Raw genomic sequence first — 17,725 nt, forward strand, 5'->3', positions numbered from 1 at the left:
CTCCTGCAGTTTGACGAAGTTCCCAGGTGATTTTAATGCAGAGCACACAACCCTAACTCCAAAACCATTGGTCTAATGAAGAACTGATAGTAATGGAGATTCAGATTGATGGCAGCCGAATCAATGTAACTGTAGACAGCTGAAGAAGACAAACAGCACTATCCCTTAGCTAATGCAGAAAGTCCACACTACAATGCACCACACGCCCTTGGAAGATGGGGAGAAGAGGGCTTTATCATAATTGCTACTGATTTATATTTACAGTGTGCTAGGCACAGTACTCTAGATAACACACTTCACACATATTATCTCATTTCATCAGCCACATGGGATTACTGTCTTTCCCACTTCACCGATGAAGCAGTGGCATATCACTGAGGCTAGGAAATTTGTTCAACGCAATACAGCAACCAAGTTACAAATCCAGGTCTGTATGACCTACAGCCCTGTATACTGCTTCTCACTTATCTACCATTTGTTTACTTAGAGGATTCATTTTGTCTTAATTCATTTTACAATCAATATGTATTACTTTTGTAATTAAAAATATTACCTTGTTGCAATCTTTTTTAAAAAACACCTCACTACATTTTTCAATAAATAATGTGACACATCTATTTGGAAAAAAAAAAATAAAGTCAGATTACTACATGACAAACCAAATCCAAAAATAAGTTCCAGATGCATTCAAGAGTTAATTATAATAAATGAACTGTAACAAGAAAAGGAAAACATAAGTGTAATTTCATCTCAAGTTAAGCATAGCCACTTTTCCAGGAATCCAAGCAGAATTAAAATCCAGAAATGTTCAACAGGTTTGACTCTATAAGAATCAAAGGATTCTAAGTATTCAGAAGGGAAAAAAAGCTTAAATTTGATTAAAAACTGGGAAGCCTGCGCAATATGACAGAATTTTAAAAAGGCAATCAACAGTGGTCAACGGATATAAACAAGAAATTACACAAAAAAGGGTTCAAGTGATAAACATGTTTATATATTTAACCTTCCTAGCGATCAAAGAAATGCACATTTCAAACAAGATACTGTGGTATTTTCCACTAATAAATCATCAAAGAATTGTAAAATTATAATATCTGGTGCTAAGCAGGATCCAGGGTAAACATTCCCACACTTGGCTGCTGGGATTGCAAGTTGGCACACCTTTCTGGAGCACAATTTGGCAGTAATAGAAACAGTGAAACTGTGCCTGTCCTCTTTCCCTGTAATTCTATCCCAGAAATTATTCTTAAAGAATCATGAGTGAGAAAAAAGATTTAACTTCCAAAATGTTCGTACTAAAACATTAAAATAAAGTGATTAGAGTACAACTCTGAACTATGCTGGCTGCCACAATGTGGCAGGTACTCTTGTGTCAGTAAAAAGGTAAACTGAAAAGTAATTTGCCATTTGTAAGAAAAAAAACCTTCAAAATTTTCTTATCTCTGATTCAGCAATTTCACTTTCTAGGAATGTATTTTAGGTGAGCAAGATTTGTATATAAAGATGCAATCACCTCATTATTCTTTATCATCTATATAAAATATATAAATTAAATGTCCAAGACTAGGAGCAAGGTTAAACAATGTGTGACTGTCACTGATATGACTATCACACCATTAGGAAGCTTTTCAATGGTTTTAAATAAAAGGAAAAGATGTTCACATGATAATGTTAACCGGAAAAATACAGATTCAAAGCCATATACGCCGTATAACAAGTTTAAAATGCATATGTATATATTTCTGAATAGAAAAACAGAAGCAAAAACACCAACAGAGGCACTTCTAGATTGTGAAATTATAGGTCATTTCTGCATTCTTCCTGTCTTTCTCACTCTCCCTCCTAAAATGAGATGCATCATTTTCATAAGGGCTGGGTAGAGATGTAGAAACAAGGTTTTTAAATACGGTCTTCAGATGGATTTTGCTAACTTATTCTCAGAACAGTCAACTTAGTATACAAGTGCCTAGAGTATAAACTAATCTCTCTAACGCTTTCCACTTCTCCAAAACACATGATTTTTATTTTATGCTGTGGAGGCATACAACTGATGTCGTTCGTGCCCTGGGCCTCCCTGAATGAGACACAGAAAGTGAGGCAAGTTTGCTAAGCCATGCATAAATCAGTTTTTGGTTTTTTTTTTTTTTTTTAAGAGACGGAGTCTTACTATGATGTTGCTCAAGCTGGTCCTGAACTCCTGGACTCAAGGTGAGTGCTGGGATTATAGGTGTGAGCCACCGTGCCCAGCCTTAAATCAGCTTATGACTCGGGCATCCTCCTTCACCCTTCATGGGTGAATTCAGCTTGAGACGCTTTACCATCCCATCATCATTACCATCTTTCTGATTCATCAGGCCCCCTAACTTCCCAGTTCCTCCTTCTTGACTCACAAGCTCCTTATCCTTTGTTAACTCATAAATTAAGGGGTTAGACCAGATGACCTCAAAGATCCTTTTAGACTCTAGGCCCTCAGTGACTGACAATTGTCTTGCTCCCAGAAAGCACAAAAACATGTTTTACTGTGGGGAAAATTTCACCACCCTATCTACTCAAGGCAGCAAGGCCATTTCCAAGACCTCCTTCTCGTTTCACCTCCAAGATTTCAAGCATAAGGCTTTCCTTTAAGGACCATCTTAATTTTCCACAGACTCCATTAATAATTTGGGATCCCATCAACTATTTTCTGCATTTGAAGCCACTGTGCTTTTTATATTTTACAGCTCTATTTCAGAAACAAAGGAAGCCGGATGCTGCAGCTCACGCCTATAATCCCAGCACTTTGGGAAGCCAAGGTAGGTGGAAGTTCAAGACCAGCCTGGCCAACATGGTGAAACCCCATCTCTACTGAAAATACAAAATTACCCAGGTGTGGTGGCGCGCACCTGTAATGCTAGCTACTCGGGAGGTTGAGGCAGGATAATTACTTGAACCTGGGAAGCGGAAGTTTCCAGTCAGCTGAGATCATGCCATTGCACTCCAGCCTGGGCGAAAAAAGCGAGACTCTGTCTCAAAGAAAAAAGAAAAGAAAAACAAAGAAAGGAAGCCATGCTGGAAAGAGTACATCAAAATTGCTGAAAAAACATGTAAAAGCAAGTTGGAGAAGAGGTTTGAAAGGGAAAGCAGTCAACAAAGCAAACATCCAGGACGTTAACCATTAATGTTATTGACCAGTCCAAAAGGTACTGGATACAGCCAAATGAAGGAATATACCAAAGAAAAGGCATGTGTGTGAGGGGTGGCGCCCTAAGGCAGGCACCCGCAAGTGGCAGCTGTCTGCTTTTGTAGATAAAGATTCACTGGAATACAGCTTTGCTCATTCCGTTATGGATTCCGTTTGTATGGCTGCGTATAGTAGGCATTCTTATATATTATGTATATGATGCTTTCACTCTCCAACAGACTCTACAGTTCATCTTCCTATGGCTCCACTTCTAGACTTTTAATGGGTCATTTGGGTGTGAGTAGTATCCTACACTGCACTTTATGGCCTAAGTGTGGGAGAGGGAAGTATGTTAGTAATGAGTCTCCACATTCCTCTTCTATTTTCAAGATCACAGGTTTTTTAAATCCTGCTTCTCTTCTCCCTAGTAACATCACCCAAGAGGTCTGAATGATTGAAAATTTAAAAGGACTGTGCAACTGATTCCGCCAAGAAAAGAAAAGATGAAGCTTACAGGTGAGCCCACCTCTGTCCCTCTGGAGCTCATCAACTCTCTCTGCCTGGGCTATGCTATTTCCATGAAACCTCTAAAAGTGAAAAATCCTTTCTTCCCTCTTAGTCAACTGCCCTATCATTGAAAGTCTTCGAAATGATAGTTGCCGAAATGAAGAGGTAACAAAAATAAAACAGAAATATGTTAACAGAAGTTTTCTGAGCTAAACTTAATAACCAGTGAATGGAGTGGGCAGTTTTAAGACGTTATGAAAGGTCCTGGTTTCATATTCCTTGCCTCACTCTACAGTAACATGCCAAGGCACTCGAACCTTTACCAAGAGTAGGTCTGGTGGGACCTTCATTTTTTTCTCCTAACACCGGAGTCTACAACAGGGAATCCCTCCCACCCTCCTCCAGAAGACCACCAGTCTCAACTGGGACAGGGTCTCCACATCACTCCTGCACCCCCTCATCACCCATAACCCTCCAATCCACAGCTGGCCTAGGGCCCTGCGGAAAAGAACCGGAGTCTAAGACATTCTTCTGCTGGCTTCAAACCACCCTCTGGACTTGCCCTCTCTCCTAAAAATACATTTCCCATGCTCAGCCTGGCCCCTGACTTACTTCTCTCCAAACTGTTCACTTAAAATCTTTTTACTCTGAGATCAAAACTCTGAGGCCTCATCACTGAAAGATCCCAACTACACACCAAATATTAACAGAGTTTTCCCCCACTAGAAAAGTCAGAGGTGGAGGGATACAGACATATGCCTGTCAATCACTTTTTAGGTAGGTATGCCCCTCACATCTGGATATTAAACACATGTTTCCGGAAGTCAGAAGAGCCACAATTCCGACTCTTCCAGAAAGCACTTAGTTAAGCTAGATTCTCTCATGCTCGTGAGTTCTTATGATTCTTCGGGCCCCCCACAGGCAAAAGAATGGGGAATTCCCACAGGATAAGGTATTTTTAACACACCAAATAACAGTTTAAGAAAACAGTTCTTTCATCACAAAATATTTAAAAGTCCCTCTGCTAAACAGCAAGTCGCTGAAAAGGCTTCGCTTCGCTCCAGACTCTGTGCCCCGCTGTTACTATACCAGCACACAGGTCACAGACAGTCACCGTATCAGAATGCAGGACTCGCTGGCGAACAAAATACAGAAAACTGCAGAGTCTGCATGGCTGCAACACACAATGCCTTTAAAAACAAAAGAACCCACGGGGAGCTCGGCCAGTAAAAATGAAGCTACCTAAATTGGACAAAGAATAGGACAAAGTGACAAGAAATGCTAAAGACGCCTCTTAAGTAAATCACATATGGGGAAAAAAATGGACATGTGGTGGTGTTCCGCGCTTCCTCCTCCACCAAAGCAGTCGAACCAAGAAGACTTGATGAAGCTTTTGGAGTTTTTAAAAGGGGAAGCAAAACAATCCAGGTTGCGGGGAAGGGCGGGGGTGGGGTGGTGCGGCTGGCGGGGGAGGGGCAAAATCCACAAAATTTAAGTCTTCTGAGAGCCATATAGATTTTATTAATAAAAGGAGCCGAACCTCTCGCTCAATGTGGGGAAGAGAAAGCAGCACCCATCAGCAGCCGGGCAGCCCTGCCTCGCCTCCGAGGGGCTCGGAATAGGTGCTGTCCCCGTCGCTGGGCTCGGAGCTCCGCCGCGCACACACGCCCCGCGCAGCCCTGTCCGGTCCCGCCCGGGCAGCGCGAGGCCGGCTCTAGGGGAGCTGGGCCTGGGAGTCAGGGTCCTGCAGCACTTGGACCATCGGACAGGAAGCGGCTCCTCTGACTGTGGCTCCTGAAAGGAGGCGAGCCCGGCAAAAAGAGCCAGCGGGGAGGGCAGCAGGCGACTGCGTGTAGAAGCAGGGGGCAGATGTGGGAAGGTGTGCACGGGAAGGGGTGGGGGTAGTCCCGGGCTGCGCCTCCGCCGACAGAAGATGCTCCGGGCCAGCAGCCGGACAAACGCCGCGAGCCACAGAGGATGGAGGGCTTTAGGGAGCAGAGGAAGCTCAATAGCTGCAACCGAGCGTGCAAGAAAAGACGTGGAGGCGGGTCCCGAGCAGCCCAAACTGGGGCGAGAGAGGGCGTGTGGGGGCGGGGAGGGGGTGCCCCAGCCCAGGGACCCGTTAGCCTTCCCCACTGCCGGCCGAGGGCCTGGCGGCCTCTCCCCGGGCCCCTGAGCCGTCGGGCAGGCCTACTCCGCTCGGAGGCTGCACGCCTCCCGCCGCCGGGCAGCAGCCTCCCCAGGGCACCGCGGACCCGGTTCCTCCCGCCGCGTCCCCAGCGCTCGGGGCCAGCCCCGGCACCCTCCCACGAGCCCTTCCGGGCGCGGCCCCCGCTCCTCGGGCTCACGCGCGGCTAGCAGTCCTACCGGCTTCCAGCTTAGGGACCTGCCGCCGCCGCTGCCGCTGCCTGCGCGAAAGTCGGCGTCCCAGAAGCCGCTCGGGCTGCCGGCCGCCCGCCTTCCAGGCCGCGCCGGATCCGCCGCTCCCCCTGCCGGCCGGCAGCCATTTCCGACAGAAGCCTGCGGAACTTGCCGAAGGGCGCCGCGCCGGAAATGGCCGAAGCCGGCGTTCGCGAGCGGGGGCGCGGACGCGGGCACGCGCTCTCCATTTTCCCGACCGCGTCCGAAGACCGCCGAGGCCTCCCGCAGCGCCACGGTGACACCCGGGTCAGGGCGCGAGGCCGGGCGCCGGGGATTGTGGGAGGTGCGGGGGGCGCGCCGGCCGCCTTCGGAGCCTCGCAACCCGCGTCCTGCAAAGGCCGCCGGGCCCAGTTGAGAAGATGCGACCGCGGAGGGCAGGGAGGATGCTCCCGGCGGCGCGGGAACCGGCTCTGACTCCCGAGCCAGCGCCGCTTCCGCAGTAGCGCTGGCCCAGGAAAAGTCAAGTCACAAACCCCTGAAATCTAAAACTCCATCCCCAGAGAAAAGGCCTCCAAGGACGGGCGCCGTGCGCGGCAACAGCCTGCAGTTTTGAAGCCCTTTGACTATTTCATAACAAAGACAAGGCCGGACGGCTTGGACGCTTAGGAAAATCCTGGGGCTTTGCAAAAACAACAGGTTAATCCAGTCGTGTGAGATATCACCAAAACAAGACAGGAAAGAAGGACACCGTGTCAATGCTGAAGAGCCAGCCCCTGTGAGCCCCAAACTGCACATTTTCCACAGTCCCAAGGAACACGTAACTGTGTTTCCATACTTGGCGAAATCAGGACAAGACCTCTTGGATAATGGAACAGGGGATGGGGATGGGAGCAGGCACCCTACCTGGTCACCTGCTTAACTTAGAAACCAGCTTTTAAAACCTGTAACTGCAGTATGAGCTACGATCAAATTTGTCTCAATGTATTTTTTTTTTTTTTTATGTTTTTAATACCCAGAACACAGGGCTTCTACTTCAGGGTTTCCTCGCCAGGGAACCCCAAACACACAGGGCCTGGAGAAGCCGGGTAGAGCCCGGCCAGGCTGGCTTCTGGCCCTGCGCTTGGGTGGTCGGCTGCCTTTAGAAGAACTGCACCCCAGAGACAGGCTCGCAGCTGCCGGCCTTATCCACTTGCCCTTCCTGCTGGAGCCCAGGCCCAGTGCTCCAGCGAGGAGGCTGAGAAAACTGTGAAGACTGATGCCCACGGGGGACAGCTTGGGCTAAGGATGACGTTTGCAAAACAAACCTTTAAAAACCCATAGCAACCTGTTTTCTAGAGCACACTCTTCATCTCTCCACCCCCAAACCAGTCCCTACTCGGATCCTCCTTTTCCTATCCTCTTTCTCTTGCTTTCCCCTCTCCTGTTCACTTTTCCTGTCCTTTCTTCTTGATTACTATAAACAAACGCTTTCCAAGTCTTATCGCCATCAGATGTGTACATACGCAACCCCTTACTGTTACCAATTTGTTGAGGAAAGTCAAGAGAGGAGGAGGAGGCAAAGTTTAAAAATCACAAGCATTGCAGGAAATGAAAATGGAGTGAGTGTTGCCTGGGTATCATAAATTCTATTTTTTTTTTTTTTTTTTTTTAACAATTCCTCTACTTGGCTCTCCTCCAAAGGTACGCGGCGGTAGCAGGTAGGGGCTTGGCAGTATGGGAGGAGATACCACAGAAGACGGAAGAACTACCAGGCCTTGGTTCATCTTCACACTGGCGAGAGAGGACGTGCAGGTACCTGCTACCTGTTGGACTGTCTTCTTTTACGTTGGAGTAACTTAACACATTGCTGCCCTTAACTTTGACTTACTTGCTTTTAAAGATGATGAAGCTGGCCAGGCGCAGTGGCTCAGGCCTATAATCCCAGCATTTTGGGAGGCCCAGGCAGGTGGATCACGAGGTCAGGAGTTCGAGACCAGCCTGGCCAATATGGTGAAACCCTGTCTACCAAAAATACAAAAATTAGCTAGGCGTGGTGGCACACGCCTATAATCCCAGCTACTTGGGAGGCTGAGGCAGGAGAATCGCTTGACCCCAGGAGGCAGAGGTTGCAGTAAGCCAAGATTGTGCCACTGCACTCCAGCCTGTGCAACAGAGCAAGTCTCCGTCTAGGGAAGAAGAAAAAAGATTATGAAGCTTTAGGGAACAGGGATATTCACCTGCTGCTGACCTCCCCTCCGCTTTGATCTTGTGAGCCTGCACTCTCCTGCTCCCCTCTCTGTCTCCTGTTCCTTCTCCTACCTTGTGTTCTCTATCAACGATATGACTGGGGCTACTTTCTTTTTTCCCCCTCACACTCCCTTCTTGCTAATTTCAGCCAATTTCCTTGCATCATCTTCATCTGCAAGCTGGTCCTTTACAGCAGAGCTTGGGGCCCTGCTGCCAGTAGCACTCTGAACACCCTCCCATCATCATCATCATCCTTATTTATTTTTTGGAGACAGGATCTTGCTCTGTCGCCCATGCTGGAGTGTAGTAGTGCGATCACAGCTCACTGCAGCCCCGATGTCCCTGGGCTCAGGTGTTCCTCCCACCTCAGCCTCTGGAGTAACTGGGACCATACATCCCTGCCACCGTGCCTAATTTTTGTTTTTTGTTTTTGTTTTGTTTTGAGATGGAGTCTCACTCTTTTTGCCCAGGCTGGAGTGCAGTGGCGTGATCTAGACCCTCTGCAAACTCCACCTCCTGGGTTCAAGTGATTCTCCTGCCCCAGCCTCCCAAGTAAATGGGATTACAGGCACGCACTACCATGCCCAGCTAATTTCTGCATTTTTAGTATAGACGGAGTTTCACCATGTTGGCCAGGCTGGTCTCGAACTCCTGACCTCAAGTGACCCACCCACCTTGGCCTCCCAAAGTGCTGGGATTACAGGCATGAGCCACCACGCCCAGCCTAAGTTTTGTTTTGTTTTGTTTTGTTTGTAGAGATGGGGTTTCACCATGTTGACCAGGCTGGTCTCAAATTCCTGAGCTTAAGCAATCAGCCTGTCTTGGCCTCCCAAAGTGCTAGGATACAGGTGTGAGCCACCACCCAGGGCCGTCATCACCCTATTAATATATACTTTATGAATACTTAATTGCCAGGCAATAAGCTAAACCCTTTTATTCACTGCCTCACTTCAATCCTTACAGGGAGGTATCGGCTGCCAGATAGGGAACTGAGACTTCAAGAAGCTAAATAAATAAGGTGTCCAACACCACACAGCATGGAGCAAAGGACACATGGGACTCCAAATCTTCCTAATTCTTGAGCTCATCTGGCTATCTCACCAGGGCCTTAAATTTAATATATCCCAAACCGAACTCATCTTTATCCCTTCCCACTTTGCACTTCTCAAATGTCCTTGTTTAAAATAGTTACCTTTATCTTTCCTAACCCAGAAACTCAAAACCTGACATCATTTTCAACTTTTCTCTTTACCTTCACATTCAATCAGTTTCCAAGACTTGAAGCCTTTACTTGTAGGATCTCTACCATTGATCCTCTACAGTTTCACACCTACATCCCATTCTCATTCCCAATCCCCGTAACTCCCCTCCCTGGCCCATCCCTTAACACTGAAATCCTGGCTTGGAAAATATGGTCACGTTCACAGCAGCTGTCCTCAAGAAGGAAGCCAAGGCAACAGTATGCACAATGAAGTGAGTCTTCACTGTCTTCACTGATCTCTCCATATTTTGACATTTTACAGCACTTATTATCTCTACTCTGTATTTTGAAACTGAATCCAAAATAGTTTTGCATTGTTGTTTTTAACAGTCATGTATGTAGATTTTTTTTTTTTTTTTTTTTTTTGGAGACAGAGTCTGGCTCTGTCACACAGGCTGGAGTGCAGTGGCGTGAATTTGGCTCACTGCAATCTCTGCCTTCTGGGTTCAAGCAGTTCTTGTGCCTCAGCCTCCTGAGTAGCTGGGAATACAAGCACACACCACCATGCCTGGCTAATTTATTTTTAGTAGAGATGGGGTTTCACCATGTTGCCCAGGCTGATCTTGAACTCCTGAGCTCAGGCAATCTGCCCACCTCAGTCTCCCAAAGTGCTGGGATTACAGGCGTCAGCCACCGCACCCAGCCCTGCGATGTGTGTAGATATTTATCTACATCTAGAAATTAGGAAAAGCAGGATGCATTGAACCTTTGGTACCCAGCAGCAGGAGCCTGTGGGTCTTCTATCTGGAGCACAATCACAAGGACTGAGCATCAGCAGCATGCACTCTCCTTTCAGCTCCAAATTTTAAACTCCCATAAGAGAGACATCATTGGCCCAGCTTGGGTCACATGTCCACCCCTTTAATCAATCAGCTTTAGCCAAGCAGCAGGTCATCCTGGTCCAAACATCACAGCTGGGGGCCTCACCTGTAAATAGAGCTTGTTCCCAAAAAAAAGGGAGGCACGCACCATTCATTTGTTCATTCATTCAATCAGCAAATAGTTGAGCATCTATAGAAATATATGCAAGATTCTATTATGTATGCAAAATGTGTAAAACGGCCCTGCCCTCACATCACGAAAGTTACCACATAAAAAGAAGTCACCAGATAAAAAGCATAATGGTATTCATAAGTATTCATGAGTGACCATCAATTCAGTTACACATGATGGAAGATAATTCATTATACCTAGTATAAGCCACTGGCGGTAAAAGTAGTTAGCAGCAATGTGTACATGATCAACAAAAGCTCACAGCAGCACCATTTACCCAAAAACAGAAAAGTACCCAGATGTCCATCAGAGGTAGACCAGATAAACAAAATATAAAATATAACACCGCACAATGGCTCACACCTGTAATCCCAGCACTTTGGGAGGCTGAGGCGGGTAGATCACTTGAGGTCAGGAGTTTCAGACCGGCCTGATCAACATGGTGAAACCCCGTCTCTACTAAAAAATACAAAAATTAGCCAGGTGTTGTGGCACGTGCCTGTAATCCCATCTACTCGGGAGGCTGAAACAAGAGAATCGCTTGAACCTGGGAGGCCAAGGTTGCAGTGAGCCAATATCATGCCACTCCACTCTAGCCTGGGTAAAAGAGCGAGACTCCATCTCAAAAAAAAAAAAAAAGTATATATATGTATAGTGTATGCATGCACACAATACTTTACGGCAATAAGAATGAATGTTCTACAAATATACACAATATTGCTGACTCTCCCAATGTTAAACAAAAGCATCCAGACACACAAAAATGTGTACAGTATATGATTCCATTGATAGCTTAAAAACAGGCAAAACTAATTCACTCTTATGGAGTCTTAAGTAAGGGGGAACAAAAGGGGCCATCTGGGCAGTGATAATGCTGTTTCTTGAGCTGGGTGCTGGGTTCACAGGTGTGTTCAGTTTGTCATATTCATCAAGCTTACACTTCCCATACATCTTCTTTTCTATATGTATGTCATCCTTCAATAAAAAGTTTTTAAAAAATAAATAATTGGGCTTGTGTGGTGGCTCACACCTGTAATCCCAGCACTTTGGGAGGCCAATGTGGGAGGAGCACTTGAGTCCAGGAGTTTGACCAGCCTGAGCAACACAGGAAGACCCTGTCTCTAAAAAAAAATTTTTAAAAGCCTGGCATGGTGGCACACTTAGGTGGCTAAGGTGGGAGGATCGCTTGAGCCAGGAAGTCAAGGCTGCAGTGAGACGTGATCGCACCACTGCACTCCAGCGTGAGTGACAAAGCGAGACCATGTCTTAAAAAAATAAATAATTGGCACTCAAAGTAAGACACTTTTAATCTCCCTTGAACATCAGCACCATGATTATCGTAGAGTTGCCAATTATTCCCACACTCCCTGCCTCCTTCCCACCACCACCACCATTATGCCCCGTTCTTAGGGACATAAGACACCGGAGCCTTTGGAAGGGGCCACTATATTTACCGCATGACCTCCTCTCCTCTGGTCCCAGCCTACTGGACTTCTCACCTGGAATTGTGGGAACAGGTCACTGTAACTGAGTCACGTGACAGAGACAGTGCTTGATCTATTAATTTACACAGATCTGGGAGAAAGAATTTCTGGGCCTGTGCACAGTGATAAGCCCAGAAAGCTGGTCTGCAGAAAATAGAAGCAAATAGAGTCAGCATAGAGAGAGAAGCAAATAAACCCACGGAGATGCAACGAGAAGCCTCACAGGCTGTTGACATTGACCTCTGGTACCCACAGGTCCCAGCTGACACTGGGTGTCCACGTGATTGCTTATGTAGCCTTATTATTTAAAAAATCCTCATAATCTCAGCACTTTAGGAGGCTGAGGCGGGTGGATCACGAGGTCAGGAGTTCAAGACCAGCCTGGCTAACATGGTGAAACCCTGTCTCTACTAAAAATACAAAAATTAGCTGGGCGTGGTGGCTGCTGCCTGTAATCCCAGCTACTCGGGAGGCTGAGGCAGAGAATCACTTGAACCCAGGAGGCAGAGGTTGCAGTGAGCCGAGATGGCACCACTGCACTCCAGCCTGAGTGACAAAAGCGAAACTCGGTCTCAAAAAAAAAAAAAACAATCCTCATTTACTTAAACTAACATGAATACGTTTGTCTCTGGTCACCAAACATGGCCCTGACTAAAGTTACGATGTTCTTCCCTGGGAGTAACTAAGTAGTTATTTTGTTTGTTTGTTTATTTGGAGACAGAGTCTCACTCTGTCACCCAGGCTGAAGTGCAGTGGCGCAATCTCAGCTCAGTGTTGGCAACCTCTGCCTCCTGGGTTCAAGCAGTTCTCCTGCTTCAGCCTCCCGAGTAGCTGGATTACAGGTATGTGCCACCATGCCCAGCTAATTTTTTGTATTTTTAGTAAAGATGGGATTTCGCCGGGTTGCCCAGTCTGGTCTGGAACTCCTGAGCTCAAGCAATCCACCCACTTTGGCCTCCCAAAGTGCTGGGATTACAGGCGTGAGCCACCACGCCCGGCCCCTAAGTAGTTATTTCAGAACCAGACTCTTAAGCACTTTGCATGTGTCATCCCATGTGCTCCTTTAATGACCCTAAACAATAAGGACCATTATTCCTTTGCCACAGATGAGAAAAATGAAGCCCAGGGAGGTTAACTAATTTGCCTAAATCGCCAACCTAGTAAGTGGTGGTGCCAGGTTTTGGACCCGAGCAGTCTAACTCCAGAGCCTGAAACTTTGCCAACTCTACTCCACTGTGGTGCAAGATAGATGCTGACCATGGTGATGTGAACTGTCTGCTGCATTAGATTTAACAAAGGCATTTGATTTGTTAAATGAATTCAAATGTAGAGATGATACAAAAGATCGGCTGTCTAGAGAAGCTCGTGCGCACATTTCTTTGACAAGGGAATTATCATTTGAGGTGTACATGCCAGAAAAATGTAAATTGCATAGAGTGTGACAAATATGCCCAGCAAGTCTGTGTTCTCTTACCAAGAAATTATTTTACAGATTTCAGCAAATGCTCTCTTGGGGGCCCCCACTGATTGCTTATTTATCCCCACGTGTTTAATATCCAAAAGAAGGGGGTTTGAGTCCCACAGAAGGAGAAACTGGTGATAACAGTTACTTCAAGTCTCAGGGAGGGAGGTGCCTGAGTCATTTTCCGTGCTAATGGCTGCCAGCCCCACAATCCACTCAGCAAGCCTTCTAGATCAATCCCAAACAAGCCATTGGTGACCCCCAGCAATCTTCAAAGGGAATTATCAGTGAGGTTAAGTCAGATAAGAACTTAGTCTATTTGTAAAGCTTTGATTTTAAAAGAAAGTGCTGACAGCTGCTATTCAAGATCTCTTCTATATATAAATGACTAAGCAATTTTGTGGCTTATAATTAGAACAATGCATGACAATTTCTAGACTGAGGTTCCAAGGTTACTCTTCTCTTTGGTCTATCAGTGCCAAAAAGCCAAAAGGTCATCTTCTAAGGCTCCAGGGATAGCACTCGTTACCCAGATAAATGGCTCACTCTAGAAGTCCTGACTTTGATGTTACCTTTTAAAAGTAGCTGGTTTTTGTCTGGCCAAAGGTGGGGCCATTTGGGTGGCTCACAGATAATTTGTGGCAAGAACACTGAGTTAATATCAGTTTCAAGACAAGACACATTTTATTATTAAAGTATTTGTTAACTCATTACCTCATGTCATAGTATTTTCTGCCTTGCCATGTGGCTGTAAAAAAAAAATAAACATTCAAGTTTCACATTAGAAAGCTTAGCCTGATTCAAATCTGTTAGCTGTGGCCGGGCACTGTGGCTCATGCCTGTAATCCCAGCACTTTTGGGAGGCAGAGGTGAGGGGATCACCTGAAGTCAGGAGTTTGAGACCAGACTAGATAACATGGCAAAAAACCCATCTCTACTGAAAATACAAAAATTATCCTGGTGTGGTGGCAGGCGCCTGTAATCCCAGCTACTTAGGAGGCTGAGGCAGGAGAATTGCTTGAACCCGGGAGGCGGAGGTTGCTGTGAGCCGAGATCGTGCCATTGCACTCCAGCCGGGGCGACAGAGCAAGACTCCATCTCAACAACAACAAAAAAATCTGTTATCTGCATAAGACACCTAACCTGTAATGACCAATTAAGACTCAAATTAGCTAGCACCAACAGCGGGTATCAAAATGCCATCAAAATTTTCTAGGCTTGTACCTACAAATGTTCCCTAAGGCAAGCATAAAGGCATCTAACATTTACCCTAAATTATGCCGGTGAGTAGCAAAAATGTGCTCAGTTAGACGCAACATGTCACAACATGGTCTGACTGTTGGAAGAACTTAGTGCAGTGAGAGCTATACCCAGAGGAAAGAAGTAAAATTAGGCAGAGTGTTGATGGCTGAGTTCCAGTGTCACATTTATATACAGCTCAATGACTCTAGAATTGTCCTTACACCAAAATAATGTTATTCATAGATTCAAAAAATCAACTGCTCACTACTTTCATTTAAAAATGCCTTGTGTGAACAAGGCGTTCCAACTGAAAACTGGCAAAATTCACAGAGGTTCTTAAAGCACATCAATTAGCTTCTTAGTCAACCAATTTGGCTGTAAAATCAAAACTGAAAGTACAATTTCCAAAACTAATTATGCTACTTTTAAATATATATAACTTGTTAATAACATTTGGACTTTATGTATGGAAAGAAACAGTAGTTTCCACCAAAGGGATTTTCAAAAGAAAAATATATAGGTTTTAAACCAATTTATGAAGATCTGCAATAAGATTTTATTGAAGAGAAAGTTTTCCCCTATTTTCCTAAATATTACTCAAAATTAATTCTCAACCTAAAAGGTGATAGCATGATTCCAGTAGGGTCCAAGTCAATCCCAGAACAAAATAATAATTGATCCCTTTCCCAACCCAAGCCTTCAGCCTTGCAAACACTATGCCATAGATCAAAAGTGGAACCAAATGAAAATGTGACCATATTTCTACAAATCCATCAATTTGGAGGGCAAAAAACTAACAATCCAAAGCCCATCTCTAATGGATAGTGTTAGATATTTCACCCTCATGTCAAAAGAAACATGTATAATTACATCATCTAGGTTACTAAGAAAAGCATATATTTAAAGTGAAGAGGTGATTATTTAGAAAAAGGATACTTGACATAAATGATGCAAATAATAAAAAAATATATTAAACATCGTGAAATGTATTAGCTATGAAAGTCCTTTAAAAGCTCATGCCGAGCCTTGTATTACCTTTATGTACATTTAACGAGGCTTCAATAATGCTCTATTTATCTTTATTTCATTAATTAAATAATAAACATCTAAATTTTTTAAACATTTTTTGAGATGGAGTTTCACTCTTGTTGCCCAGGCTAGAGTGCAACATCGCTATCTCGGCTCACCGCAACTTCGGTCTCCTAGGTTCAAGCAATTCTCCTGCCTCAGCCTCCCGAGTAGCTAGGATTACAGGCATGCGCCACCACACCTGGCTAATTTTGTATTTTTAGTAGAGACGGGGTTTATCCCTGTTGGTCGGACTGGTCTCCAACTCCCAACCTCAGGTGATCCACCCGCCTCAGCCTCCCAAAGTGCTGGGTTTACAGGCGTGAGCCACTGCAACCGGCCAACATCTAAATATTAGTAGGAACACAATAGCAAAAAAAAAAAAAATCACAAAAACTGATACATTAAATATTTACCAGCTCTGTGGCTTCCTTCCAGCTCATGAGCATGATTTTATAAAATTGTTATCTCTGTGTCAACCATTTCAAGTCCTTCTTTTTCACTTACTTTGAATGAACTATTATGTTTCTACATGATCCTCACAGTCATCTTGAAAATTACTGGAGCATCCTATGGTCTAGCTCAGTAATTCCTGAATAACAATTTGTTGACCAAGCTAGGATGAAGTTTTCATCAGTCCACAGTTAAATGCGAAAAGCACAGACAAGTTTGCGAGTTTTTCACAAAGTTGAATGATTCAATTGAAAGGATTAGACTTTATTCTGAGATTATGTCCTTCTCCCTTTTTTATGTTAAAATGTGTTTTTATGAAATGAACATGGTGGTGGTCAATGGCAGCTTTTTCTGTATCTTTCTCACACAACAAAACACTGAAATATACTAATTTTGGTATCCCCTACCCAGTTATTTTTTATTTTACTGGTCTATTAAATCTAAAAGTCTGGTAACTATAATACCAGTCTAGCCTGTCTAACAACACACATATATATTAAGGCATACGCTTCCCCCCAACGTCACCCCCCCCAATACAAAATGTTTTCGGAGACTTCCATGGCAGCCAACCTCTGAAGAGGCCCCCAGTGATCCCCGCCCCCTGGTATTCACACTGTTGTGAAGTCTCCACCCACACCCCAACTAGGATCCATCTTTGTGGCCAATGGAACATGGCAAAAGTGATGGTATGTCACTCCCAGGATTAAGCGACACGAGGCGTTTCAGCTTCCATCTTGGTTGCTTTCTCCTTCTTAGATCACTCTGGGAGAAACTCACTGCCACGTTGTGACAACACTATGGAGAGGCCCAGGTGAGGGACTGATGCTTCCTGCCAACGGCCACATGAATAAGATTGGGAACAGATCCTTCAGCCCCCATCAAGCCTTCAGATGACTGCAGTCTCAAGAAAGACCCTGCACCAAAACCACCCAGCTTGATGAAATAATCTGTACAACAAACCCCCGTGACACAAGTTTACTATAACAAAGCTGCACATGTACCTCTGAACTTAAAAGTTAAAACAAAACCACCACCACCAGCAGCAACAAAAAACACCCAGCTAAGCCACTTCTGAATTCCTAACCTACAGAAACGGTGAAATAATAAATATTTGTATTTTCAAAATTAGCTGGGTGTGGTGCCATGTGCTTATAATCCCAACTACTTGGGAGGCTGAGACATGAGAATCACTTGAACCTAAGAGGCAGAGGTTGCAGTGAGCCAAGATTGTGCCACTGCAATCCAGCCTGGGCAGCAGAGTGAGACTCTCTCAAAAAAGAAAAGAAAAATTAAAATTGATGTGCAGACTATTTTTTTAATTAAATAAATATTTGTACTTTCAACCATCAAGTTTGAGATAATTTGTCAAGGACCAAAAGATAATAAATACAACCCTTTTATCCTATTTCAGCCGCAAAATGAACATCCCTGTAGCCCCCCAGGGATGCAATGTGGTGCGGTGCAGAAACTGTATTTATGGCTGAGTTGGAAGAGAGATTGGATCAGCA

The 17,725-nt window shown here is 45.0% G+C and overlaps 1 protein-coding gene and 1 long non-coding RNA gene across 5 annotated transcripts in view; one reads left to right on the forward strand and one right to left on the reverse strand.

Annotated features, from left to right (window-relative positions):
- Positions 1-17,725, reverse strand: part of LOC105481991 (exostosin like glycosyltransferase 3) — a 131,210-nt gene that overhangs the window by 45,357 nt on the left and 68,128 nt on the right. For 2 of the 4 annotated variants that reach the window (XM_011741807.3, XM_071068451.1), the window contains exon 1: positions 6,035-6,167. The exons of 1 other annotated variant lie outside the window; for it this stretch is intronic. The gene's annotated coding sequence lies outside the window, so the exon portion shown is untranslated. Of the gene's footprint in view, positions 1-6,034; positions 6,195-17,725 lie in introns of those variants that run through there. One more of the 4 variants, XM_011741800.3, reaches the window with a different exon arrangement.
- Positions 6,229-17,106, forward strand: LOC105481989 (uncharacterized). The gene is made up of 3 exons (XR_011607138.1): positions 6,229-7,317; positions 7,709-7,819; positions 16,974-17,106. It is a non-coding gene; the product is annotated as an uncharacterized lncRNA (long non-coding RNA).

The sequence above is a fragment of the Macaca nemestrina genome, chromosome 8 (assembly GCF_043159975.1).
Source record: "Macaca nemestrina isolate mMacNem1 chromosome 8, mMacNem.hap1, whole genome shotgun sequence".
NCBI lineage: Eukaryota > Metazoa > Chordata > Mammalia > Primates > Cercopithecidae > Macaca > Macaca nemestrina.